Source organism: Tachypleus tridentatus, chromosome 13 (assembly GCF_004210375.1).
Source record: "Tachypleus tridentatus isolate NWPU-2018 chromosome 13, ASM421037v1, whole genome shotgun sequence".
NCBI classification, from domain to species: Eukaryota; Metazoa; Arthropoda; class Merostomata; order Xiphosura; family Limulidae; genus Tachypleus; species Tachypleus tridentatus.
The window spans coordinates 92,828,363-92,840,159 of NC_134837.1; the positions used below are offsets into that span (position 1 = coordinate 92,828,363).

At 32.8% G+C, this 11,797-nt stretch overlaps 1 protein-coding gene across 1 annotated transcript in view; it reads right to left on the minus strand.

Moving 5' to 3' along the window:
- Positions 1-5,899, minus strand: part of LOC143241089 (teneurin-m-like) — a 262,242-nt gene extending 256,343 nt beyond the window's left edge. The window contains 1 exon segment of the mRNA XM_076484616.1: positions 3,859-5,899. The gene's annotated coding sequence lies outside the window, so the exon portion shown is untranslated.
- Between the last annotated feature and the right edge of the window lie 5,898 nt (positions 5,900-11,797).

Below are 11,797 nucleotides of genomic sequence, written 5' to 3' on the forward strand. Positions count from 1 at the left end.
TGAAAGGAAGAAGATTTGAGACGATTCCCGAGATTAAGGCAAATGCGACGAAGGAGCTGGAGGACATTACAAAAGAAGCGTAACAGGACTGTTTCAACAAGTGGAAACACCGTTGGGATAAGTGTGTGCGTTGGGGAGGAGAGTACTTTGAAGGGGTCCCAGACCTGTAACTTCTAAATAAAGTACATTTTGTTTTATGACGTCAGTCCGCGTATTTTTTGAACAGCCCTCGTATTAACATTCCATCTAGCACTGCTAACAAAAGCAACTATAAAGACAGAGTACAATGAAACTCATTTGCGGCTACTATCACCAATGTTTCCCTGTTTCATGTATTGTTGTAGGTTTGACCTCATTGACAATTCGTTCGAATATTACGACTTATATACTATGATTATTTTTCCAAATAATGTCATAATCGAATATCCAAGTGCTGTTATATTTATACTGGCTCTCATTTTTGAGAATTAAACTTGATTTGACTCAGAGGTCAATTAACACAAAGAGACTCTTCTAGCTTTTTGTGCTTTGTATTCTCAGACTTTAATATACTTTTTACTTTAGGTTAGGCGACTAACAATATTCTTTAACAATTGTCTCGTTCAATTACAAATGAATTTTTAAACTAATGTTTAATGGTTATACTTTCTTTAAATTAAACTCATTTTAACTTAATAAAGTTTTTGCTGAAATACTGAGATAAATTACCATGATACATACAACTGGCCAGCAACAGAGTGAGACGCTTGGTCGGTTCCAACAACAAAGCAAAAACCCAATGACTATGGAATTAAATAAAATAATAATTAATAGTAATAATAATAATAACTTACGTTGTATTTTAATCACAGCATCTGTATTCTTGATATTTATGGTATGACTAAATTGTTTATTTAATTCGTAATTTAGTATTATAAATAATAATCAATAATAATAAATTACTAATTAAATAAACAGTTGAATTGAATTATAAATACTAAGAATTCTAACACCGTAATTAAAGTACGACAAAGTTAAGTACATTAAAAATACAAAAGTTTACTATACATATTATGTTAAAAAGAGAAATGACTATTAATGTAATAAATTAAAAGTAACGTAACTCGGCCAGACAAAATACCACGATATATACAGACCTATTATATAGTCTGTATTAACTGCATTAAGAGTTAAGGTGAGCGTTACTTTTATAATAAAGCTCATAAACAAATTTTCATAACAATTAATTGTAAAAAAAATTCTGTTAATGGCTTTTACAAATGATAGTAAAACGATTATTATAATTAGACGAGAAGCAAAATCGTCAAGTTAGCCCCCCGCTAGTACAGCGGTATGTCTACGGATATACAACGCTAAAATCAGGGGTTTGATTCCCCTTGGTGGGCTCAGCAGATAGCCCGCTGTGGCTTTGCTATAACAAAACACACTCATTGTCAAGTTAGGCTTCGCAAGTATCAGACTTTTGGATCCTATTTGTTATTCATCTTCTACTGAAATAAATGTCAAAAGTTGTCGTTTGTGACATCACAACGAGTTCTATGCTTTTCCATAGTTATGTTTTTTATATGACTAGTCAACTATCTATCTACATATTCCCCAGCACAACCAAAACAAGCAATTTATATAACTAAGTTATGCAAGGAACTAAAAACTTAACTTTCTGACAGAAAATTATTTACCTACGTATTCATAAAGACATAACTAAGCGCTTCACAACTTATGATTACAAGTGACAATATATGAAACTCTTAGACTTAGAAACCAATTTGCCAGTTTTAGGACAAACTTTTATTTGAACTAACTTTCCTAGAAGAAATGCCCTGATACATTTTTTATTTATCGGAACTGTAACAATTTTGTTTTGTTTTTATATATGCGTTGTATCTTAGTCTATTTTTTGTTTTATCTTCCAATATAAAGTTAGTCATACTAATATAATCACTTTGTTTAAAATTAGTTTCGTATTCCCTTTGTATGGCTTTGTTATAACTAAATCAGTATTTTCTCTTTTTTTCGTCGAAGCTCAATAACAGCTTTATACACTTCTAAACATAGGTTATAAGGTTTCTTCTGAGAATTATAATAAAGGAAACGAAGTGAAGTAACTGATAAAACTGTATCCAAAGTTTCATCAGCCTAAGGAAATGTAGGACAATTCTATCAGCGTCTAAACTAAGATTTGAAGGAAGACAAATAAAAATCAAACTGCAGTATTTTAGTACAAGTCCTACAGATAATCCATTTCCTAATTCACTTTATTTCCAGGTCGTTAAGCTGATAAAAGAAAAATTTTTATGATTATTTGTTGTTAAGGAGAAAGCTATATAAAAGGCTGTCTATGCATTATGAGCCCTCACATATAATACCACTGCGTCACGAAAGTGGGTAGACAAGAGAACATACGATGTTATTCGATTTATTTAGAATCGAATCTTAAATCCTTGTGTTCGATGGAACGATGTAGGTTCAAGTTTTTAAAAAATATTAAAAATTCACTGCGATAAAATACTATCATAACTCGTCCGGATTAAATATTTCAATAGATTAAATCTAAATTAAAAGTGGGTTTAAAATATCTTGAATTGCACTTCATTTGTACAAACATTTAAAGTACTTATACTTAAAACTAATCTCATCTTTCAAGGAATGTACTGGTTTTTTATGTGTGATTTTGAATTATGAATACTATGTAAAAACAATTGTAAAATTAAAAACAAACATACGCTGACTTGAAAAGATTACACATTTTTCAAAATTTTAAATGAAACTTTTCATCAGTAGACGAGTATAAGTCTTCTTTCCTAAATATTAACAGCGTCTTATTTCCAAACATGTTAGTTAAAATTCGAACAACAAAAGATTTATTATTTGGAGAACCAAGGAAAAAGTAGAAAATTTGAGACCGATAACTACCATACAAAATCATACGAAAAGAACCGAATTTTCTATCACACTCTCAGTTTACCCCAGCTTTACTTACAGATAATAACTATCCAATTCTCAATTTCATAAAAATAAATTATAATAAATATATTTTTTTAAATCCGCCTTGATTTGTGTAGTATTTTTCCTATGTTATATCTTCTTAAATGACTACTGTGCTTTGTTTACCAACTAATATTGACTTTCAATTAAAAACAAGATTTAAAGTCATATAAATGAGTAAACTCTGTAAATATTCATTGTAAAAAATAGATAAGTTGTTTGTTATCAAGCACAAAGTTACACAAAGTGCTAACTGTGCTCTGCGTGCCATGGGTAATAAACAATTAAGGAATAAACCGCTCATGTTTTTGTTGCAACCTGAACAATTTGCAACATGAATATATAAATAGGGCCAAGGTTTTCCTATTTTTTCTTATTGAACTTCCTCACTCTTACATTACATCTTTACGGGGATTACCCTTATATATAAATTTAATAACGTCTCTTTATATCGTTGACCTCTTTATTCTAACTTGGCTGTTTCAGATCTCATGAAACGTTTTAATGAAACTACCTAAGCTTGTTATTGTAATGGATGATAAAGAAACTAAACGTTTTAGCGTCATGTGTTACTTTATAAAATAAGTGATTGTCATCTCTACAAAGCGGTCAAGTTACATTCACAATGACATAAATTTCTATATTAATGCTTATAACATTCATGTTGATTGTTTTATATTAATAGCGCCCCTCAGTAGCACAGCAGCATGTTTACGAAATTACAACGTTTTAAACCAAGGCTAGATACCAATGGTGGGCAAAGCATAGATATTCAATTGTATAGATTTGTACTTAAACTATAAAGAATAACACTAATAGTATGGTAGTTACATGAAGGAAAACGGCATTTTGTGAGTCAAACATGAAACTTACATGAGTTCTTGACCACTCTTCTTGATTTCATTTTGGAAAGGATGAACAACGCAGATTACTAGTTCAGTAGTATTGCAATCTAGATTGGTCAAACACAGTTATTAAAGAAAACATATTTTACTGCACAACAATGTTTTATTCTCCAATTATGCAACTGAAACTTATTTTTCGTAATATACAGAGATTCGAAAAAAATCTTCTTTTAAGTGTAGCAGAAACAATGTTAAACCATAAATCTCCAAAGAAATAATGTTTGTGATAAAGTATGGAATCTAACAAAGTCAAACTTTTACACAGTATTGGTGATTCATATTGCATTCTCTGTGGCAAAAATGCATGTACAAATGAATTGGGATTTCTTACGAGAACAATTTTTAATATATATGACTTATTTCACCTGCACTTGACCAGTTCTCTACAAGAAGGTCATATATCTTTCATGTCCGACCACTTGGGCTGCCACTTTCCTTCCAACATCTATCATTCAAAGTCAAACAGTTGAAGAGATCACATATTGACCCACATATTGAGAGCTTTGTAGTATACCTGATGAGCAGTTGAGCGAGAACTCTTTTTCACTGTAGGAGAGTTTCAAGAGAATTACTCTCACTTATGAACATCTCAAATCTAGTTAACGTCAATGAAATCGCTGATTTGAGTAAATGCTAATATATACCTTTTGCAAGAGGAACATTACCTCTCCAGAAGTTGTTTTGATGGGTTTGGATAACTTCTTTAAGGCAGTAACAACCTCAAGATAGTAGATCCAGAATATTTTGCCATGTCTGATGATGGTAGATAATGTGCCTTATCTTGTGAAAACATGACGCTACAAAGCCAAGAATGTACATCATATGATGAGTGAGAATCGCTATGGTATGAGTGATAGTTTGGAAAATCAATCGCAGTTTGCTTAAGCCTTTCTAGACCAGTTCATGGAACTGTGAAATGGTCAAGATAAGAACATCATTATTGACAGTCAATATTACATTTGTCTGTAAGTTGATGCCATCCATATCTTCAAATTAAGAAACATTTGCATATCAATTTTTCCATGGGTAAAGCGTTCAGGAAGAAGCTATTAAATAATGGATATTAACTGCTTTCTTGATGTAAAGGATTTTTAGAAGAGCCTCAATTGGACTCTAAGTGTGCTTGGTCCATTGTGATGACAAACATTTATGTTCTACTCGAAGGTTAGCATTTGCAACTGAATAACATTCATGCTATGATTAGTCATAGCAAATAACGAGGATTCTACCGGAAAAGCTAATGCACAGTTGCTAATGTCTTTAGCATTTCATTACCTTCAACAGTAGAGGTTGTATGAAATGCAGACAATAAAATATTCAGGAATTTTGGAGGTTCTTTAACCGCTAACGGTTTTTTTACACGTTGAACCCACTGATACCCTTTCTATAGTTCCTCTTTAAAGAGTTTTTGACTTGGCAGCATTGACTTAATGGTCTTTTTAATGGTAAACATGGTAATAAAATAACATAATATCATGTGTCGCAGTTGTTTAAAAAACTCAATAAAAAGAACACATTGTCCAAAGTCTTGATATTTTATAGAGTTGTTTAACGCATTCATGTATTCTCTTCAATTTAATTATCATTTGGCGTTAAAATGAATCTGAAATGTTGCATTAATGAGGAGCTTCCATTTGGTCCACTGATCTTTATAATAAAAATTCAAATGTTCTCATCAGTTTAGGGCTTGATGCTAGAAGATGATCTAGTATACTTTAAACAAAAGTTGATGTTTAAACCAATAAAGTATCATGCTTGACATGTAAGATTAGTTCTGGAGTTTTGTTGTTTTCTGATTATATGTTAATAGACATTTTTGTGGCACATTGCTTAGTTTTTGCTGAGGATTAACTCCAATGTCTCGCTCTCTTCTCCCCCCCCCCTCTTATCTGAGCAATATTCTCTATAGATGGTGGAAGGTCTTGGAATAGATCAAACTCCACTAAATATTTAGCGACAGATGAGTTCACAGTCGTCGTGGCTTCCACATTTTTATCTTCAGTGTAACACCTTACATCTGAAATGAAGATAAAGGTTCTATATATTTGTAACTACATCATGTTTTCCAGATAGATATTTAAGGATACTAAAATATTTATGAAAGCATTAAAAAAATTGTAACTGGTATAAAATACATAAATCCCAGTCTATATCACCTCCTGGTTTGTGTAAGGATTCCAATTCAACAGTAACAAACCCAAATATTTTACCCTTTTACTTTCATTGGCTCCCTTTAACAAGAATGCAACTGAAAAAGTAAAAAAAAATCATATTACTATGTTTCTTGAAATTTTATCAGTTGTGTTCATATACGACTGTCATACTACGTTAATAGTAAACTGCAATATTTTCATACACATAAAAGATATTTTTGCAATGTTATTTTTACGTGCTGGAAGAGTTTTAGTATGTATATTTCTATTTCCAATACTTTCTGACATTTGGTATTGAGAATCCGGCCATAACACTAGAGAATCACAGTACAATACCTACACATACACCTTCTAATGTGTGAGTAATCACAATATTTCGGCTACCATAAAAGATATCTATCCTACCAGAATGAAAGGTACAGATTTAAAATATATTTACTATGGAATGTATAAGGTCATCCCATAAGAAATGTCCGAAAATTTAATAAAGAAAGTGCATCATAATTTCTGTTCTTGTAGTAGGCTTTAATGACTAAAATATGTAGAAGGACATGTATAAAAACGTTCAGAAAAAAACTAATCCAACTCCACGTTTTCAGCTCGTTAATCAAATAAACCCTTATGAAGATGAATGTGTCTGAGGAGCACATTAGGCATATAATGCTTTATGAGTTTAAAAAAGGCAATAGTGCAGCAGAAACTACACGAAACATTCAAGGTGTTTATGGTACGGAGTCCCTCAATAGAAGAAAATATCGAAAGTAGTTTCAGAAATTCAGAGTAGGTGACTACAGCTTAAGTGATGTGTCATGTTAAGATCGTCCTGTCGAGTTTAATGATGATTTGCTGCTGGCTGTACTTAATAAAGATTGTGCTGTAACAATTGAAAAACTAGCACAGAAGCTTAATTCAACCCATTCAAGAATTCATCGTTACCTGCAACAGCTTTGAAAGGTGTCAAAACTTGGAAAATGGGTCCCCCATAATTTAACAGAAACCAACCTTACAGCAAGAGTGGATATTTGCACTTCTATGCACTCTCGTGAACGTAAATCACCTTTTTTGGACAGTAACTTTTTTTAGTGACTGGAGATAAAAAAACGGATATTTTATAAAAATGTTAAGCACTGCAGAAAATGACTCAGTCAGGTAAAGCGCATAATGGTTACATAGAGCACAGCCCAAAATGGACCTCCACCTTAGGAAAGTCTTGTTAAGCGTTTGGTGGGATATTGTTAGTATGATTCACTTTGCGTTGCTGCCATTCAATGTAACGATTACATCAGACGTCTATTGTCAACAGTTAGAGCGCTTAAATGTTGCACTGAAAGAAACGAGGCCTGCTTTGATCAATCGTAAATGGCGTTGTGTTACATCAAAATAATGCACAGCCCCATACAGAAAGGATCACATCTGCAAAGATTGAAGAGCTAGACTGGGAAAAACTTCCACATCATCCTCATTTTCCAGACCTTGCCCCATCTATTTCGAAGTTGCAGAACTATCTTGATGGAAAAGAGCTTGGAACACACGGAAATGTCAAAACTAACCTCTCTGCATTATTTTCCTCCAAACCCCAATAATTTTATAGAAGTGGCATTCAGAAGCTTGACAGAAAGTAATCATAATGGAACATACATTATTGATTAAATAACATTAAAAGCATTTGAAATCCTTTCTCTTTTTTTGAATCTAAAATCGGACATTACTTAAGGGATGATCTGATATATATGGTATATATCCTCAAAGTTTCATGTTTCGATTACAAAATACAATTTTATACTACATATCGGTTCCTAATTTCTGTACTACAAATGCTACTGTACTAAGCAGTTTGTCAACAAGCATTAATATTTGATTAGTAATTTGTTTCATAATAGGTATCAATGGTATATAAAAAATTCATCAGCTACATTTCTCTTACTACATTCTCGAGTTGGTCTCTAACATGAAAACATTTGACGAATAATATTCTTGGTTTCTTAAGAAGAGTTTTCAAGCTTTGTTACTTATACTTTTCAAAACATCTTTCTTGGTTTATTTAGCAGCGAGGATTTCTTCTTACAGATGACTATTTATTGAGATACCACTTTGCCCAATGCCAGCTTTTGATCGAAGAAGAAATCCAGTTTAGTTCTTAATGCTAGATGTTTCCAAATGAAAAAAAATCAAATGCATAACTATTGGGTATCCTTATAAGTGCTGCATGTTTTTCAGTGTCCTAAATATGTGTATGGTGTGAAATACCCATCCCTGAGAAGAAGTTTAACCTTCCTACAATTGTTTGTTGTCATGATATATCAAGGAAAAATCATGCTAGTAACACAGAGAAAAGCAACTGGAATAAGTTCATAAGATTTACACCTAACCAAGCCTTAAAAGTCTTAAAGCAATGCATAATCAGAGCCAATAAATAAACGTAGAAAGTATCCAAAAGATGCAACTTAAATAAGATATTATGCATTTTAAAGCTTCTCAAAATTCTGAGAGATTATTTCGTGTACGAAGCCTCGATCATATTTTGCTGTAATCTTGTTGCTATTAGTTCCTAACATTTTATGAATAATAAAATATATTAAATATGGAATTTATTCAAAAGAATTGGATTATATCAATTTGATTCAATTAATTAGTTTTTTAAAAGATGAATTAAATTGTGTTTCTGTCACTGATTATAAAAAAAATAATAAATAGGCCCGGCATGGCCAAGCGCGTTAAGGCGTGCGACTCGTAATCTGAGGGTCGCGGGTTCGCATCCGCGTCGCGTCAAACATGCTCGCCCTCCCAGCCGTGGGGCGTTATAATGTTACGGTCAATCCCACTATTCGTTGGTAAAAGAGTAGCCCAAGAGTTGGCGGTGGGTGGTGATGACTAGCTGCCTTCCCTCTAGTCTTACACTGCTAAATTAGGGACGGCTAGCACAGATAGCCCTCGAGTAGCTTTGTGCGAATTTCAAAAACAAATATATAAAATAAATATTATTGTACAATGACTAAACTTGGCGTGACTTCATATGTATGTGTATGTGAGGAAAAGGATATCTCACGGATAACTTAAATATTTTCTACGATTAATTGATAGAACTCAGTAAGACTACTAAGTTATTTGAAACGTATTATTCAGTTATAAAGTGTTTATTTGTTAAACTCATGGGACTATGGTGTACCCTGAAAAACGACGCACAATTTTACTTCAGTGGAATACAATGCACCTTTTCAAAATTTGGATAATTTCACCCAAGCGAACAGGTAATGAATAAAACACTAAATATAATCCCAGTTTCCATATTAATGAAATGTTCCTGTTGGAATAAAACTTTGAACTCTTTTTTTTTTTCAATTCAGGTCTGCACCTTTTTGAAAAGTGTATTTTACCGGTATTTGTGTGTCGCTTAACTGAATATCTACCAACTCATAAAAACTCGAAATGGAGATGACCAGAAATTGTCAACAGTGACACGTCTCGACCTCTTCTAAACAGTAACAAACATTACCTCCCAAATGTACTTTGGTTACATTCGGTTTGTTAAACTGCAGCAACGAAAACTGCTATCGGGAATCCAGTAACTCATAAACGGCTGTATCTAATCCACTTAAGCTTCTCATGGTACGTGTAAGAATTGATACTCTAGGTAAATACATTGGTCGAAGTTAAAAGTTATGAGTTTCTTTTTAACTAAACCTGCTAAAGTGCACTTCTAAATTATTTTCCGCTAGTGTACAAACAGGGGTGTTGTTTACGAGTAAATAAATGGGTTATTTTTACAAATCGTAAAATGAAACACGGTCATGTGTCGCAGATTACCACTAATGTTATAATCAATATTAACTCGAAGTTAGATGAAAAGCAGGACGAATGTTCATACAGAAAACTCTAAATATAAAACTGTTCTAAAGTGTATATATATATATACATATATATACATACATACATTAAAGTTTGAAAATTACAAAAACTTCAACCTAGAAAATACTTTACTTGAAAGTACGAAATTTACCAACTGACTAGCCTAATCCCTAAGCCAAATATGTACTCACTTCCCTACAATTTTGCTTTTAAACATAATAATTAATTAGGAAACCAAATTTATATTTTTGACTTTCATCCTTATTTACACATCTTTTGATTAAGCATTTATTTGTAAAACCAAAAACGCCATAAGCGAATCTGGGGCATTACCTTCAAACATAAAGTAAATATTACAATTACAAAAGAAAACTTTCCGAACAACTAATCACTGAAGTCATATTATTTATTTCTCTTAGCATAGCCCTTCCCCACTGGCTCAGCGGTATGTCTGCGGACTTACAACGCTAAAAACCGGGTTTCTATACCCGTGGTGGGCAGAGCACAGATAGCCCATTGTGTAGCTTTGTACTTATTTCAAAACAACAACAACAACTCTTAGTATAATTAACAAATTAACAATAAATGGATTGAGGATGCTGAAAGCATACTTTCAGAAACTTTATGAAGTTTCATCTATGTCTCAACTTAAGAACTGATATCCCTGCAATGTCATTTGATGCTACTTTTAAGTCTTTAATGTGTTTAACCAGGACCTGGCATGGCCAGGCGGTTAGGACACTTGACTCGCAATCTGAGGTTTGCAGGTTAGAATCCCCGTGCCACCAAACCTACTCGTCCTTTTAACTGTAAAAACGTTACATTTGACGATCAACCTCAATATTCTTTAATAAAAGAGTAGCCCAAGGGTTAGCAATTGGTGGTGATGAATAGTTGCCTTCCCTCTAGTCTTAAACTGCTAAATTATGGACCATGTTTAACTGTGGTTTTTAAAATTGCATTCATGCAATTTTATTGAAAATGTACAAAGATGTATGATTTAAAACTGACTTCGTTATGCTTCAAAACTGGTTACAACAAAAATTGTAGCCAGGACAACAGTGTAATCAGAGGCATCAAAATAAACACTGTGGACGATGGAGGAAGTTGTTCCAAGGACAGTATAGAATCTTTCTTTATAAATTTATGAAGAAAACTAATGCTTCTTACAATATGCATTTTACAGCTGTAACCAAAATACACCAGAACGAAGAGTTTTATAACCAAGCCCAGTCACTTAGAAAGGAAAAATCAGTTTTTGAAATATTTTTTCTTTCAGTCTGAGAGACAATGGAGTCTCTCAGTCATTAGCATCTACTTTGAAATGGTTATATGCTAAATTGCCGAAAGAAGGAATTCTTGAGTATATATTTACTTTAAAATTAGAACCCCTGGTGGTTAGAACACCCGATTTGTAATTCGAGACTCGCAAGTTCGTATCCAGTCACCAAACATGCTCACCCTTTCGGCCTTATAGTATTATAATTTGACGGTCAATTCCAAAAGTAGCAGTTTTAGATATTAACTAGCTCTAGTCTGTAAGTTCTGAGTTAGAAATGGTTATCCCTCGAGTAGTTTTGCGCAAAACTGAAAACAAGCAAACAGACTATTGAACTTGTATCTTTTATACAAGTTAAGCATACGTTTGTCTGTCAAACTTGTGTTTTTTTAACTCGGTTAGTTTAATAAAACAGAAACCATTGAAAGATAATTGATTTCATGAATACGATCTAGCTGAAAATTCGAGAAACATGAAAGTCAACCGTCGGTCAGTCACGTTCGTTTTATTCGAATTTCTTGAGTTACATGAGTCTACTTCCACTTTTTATCCTATAATACTTCCTATTCTGATTGCGTTTTTTTCCATTTTAATCGGATGTAGTCGCCAACACAAGCGTCAATATCTTC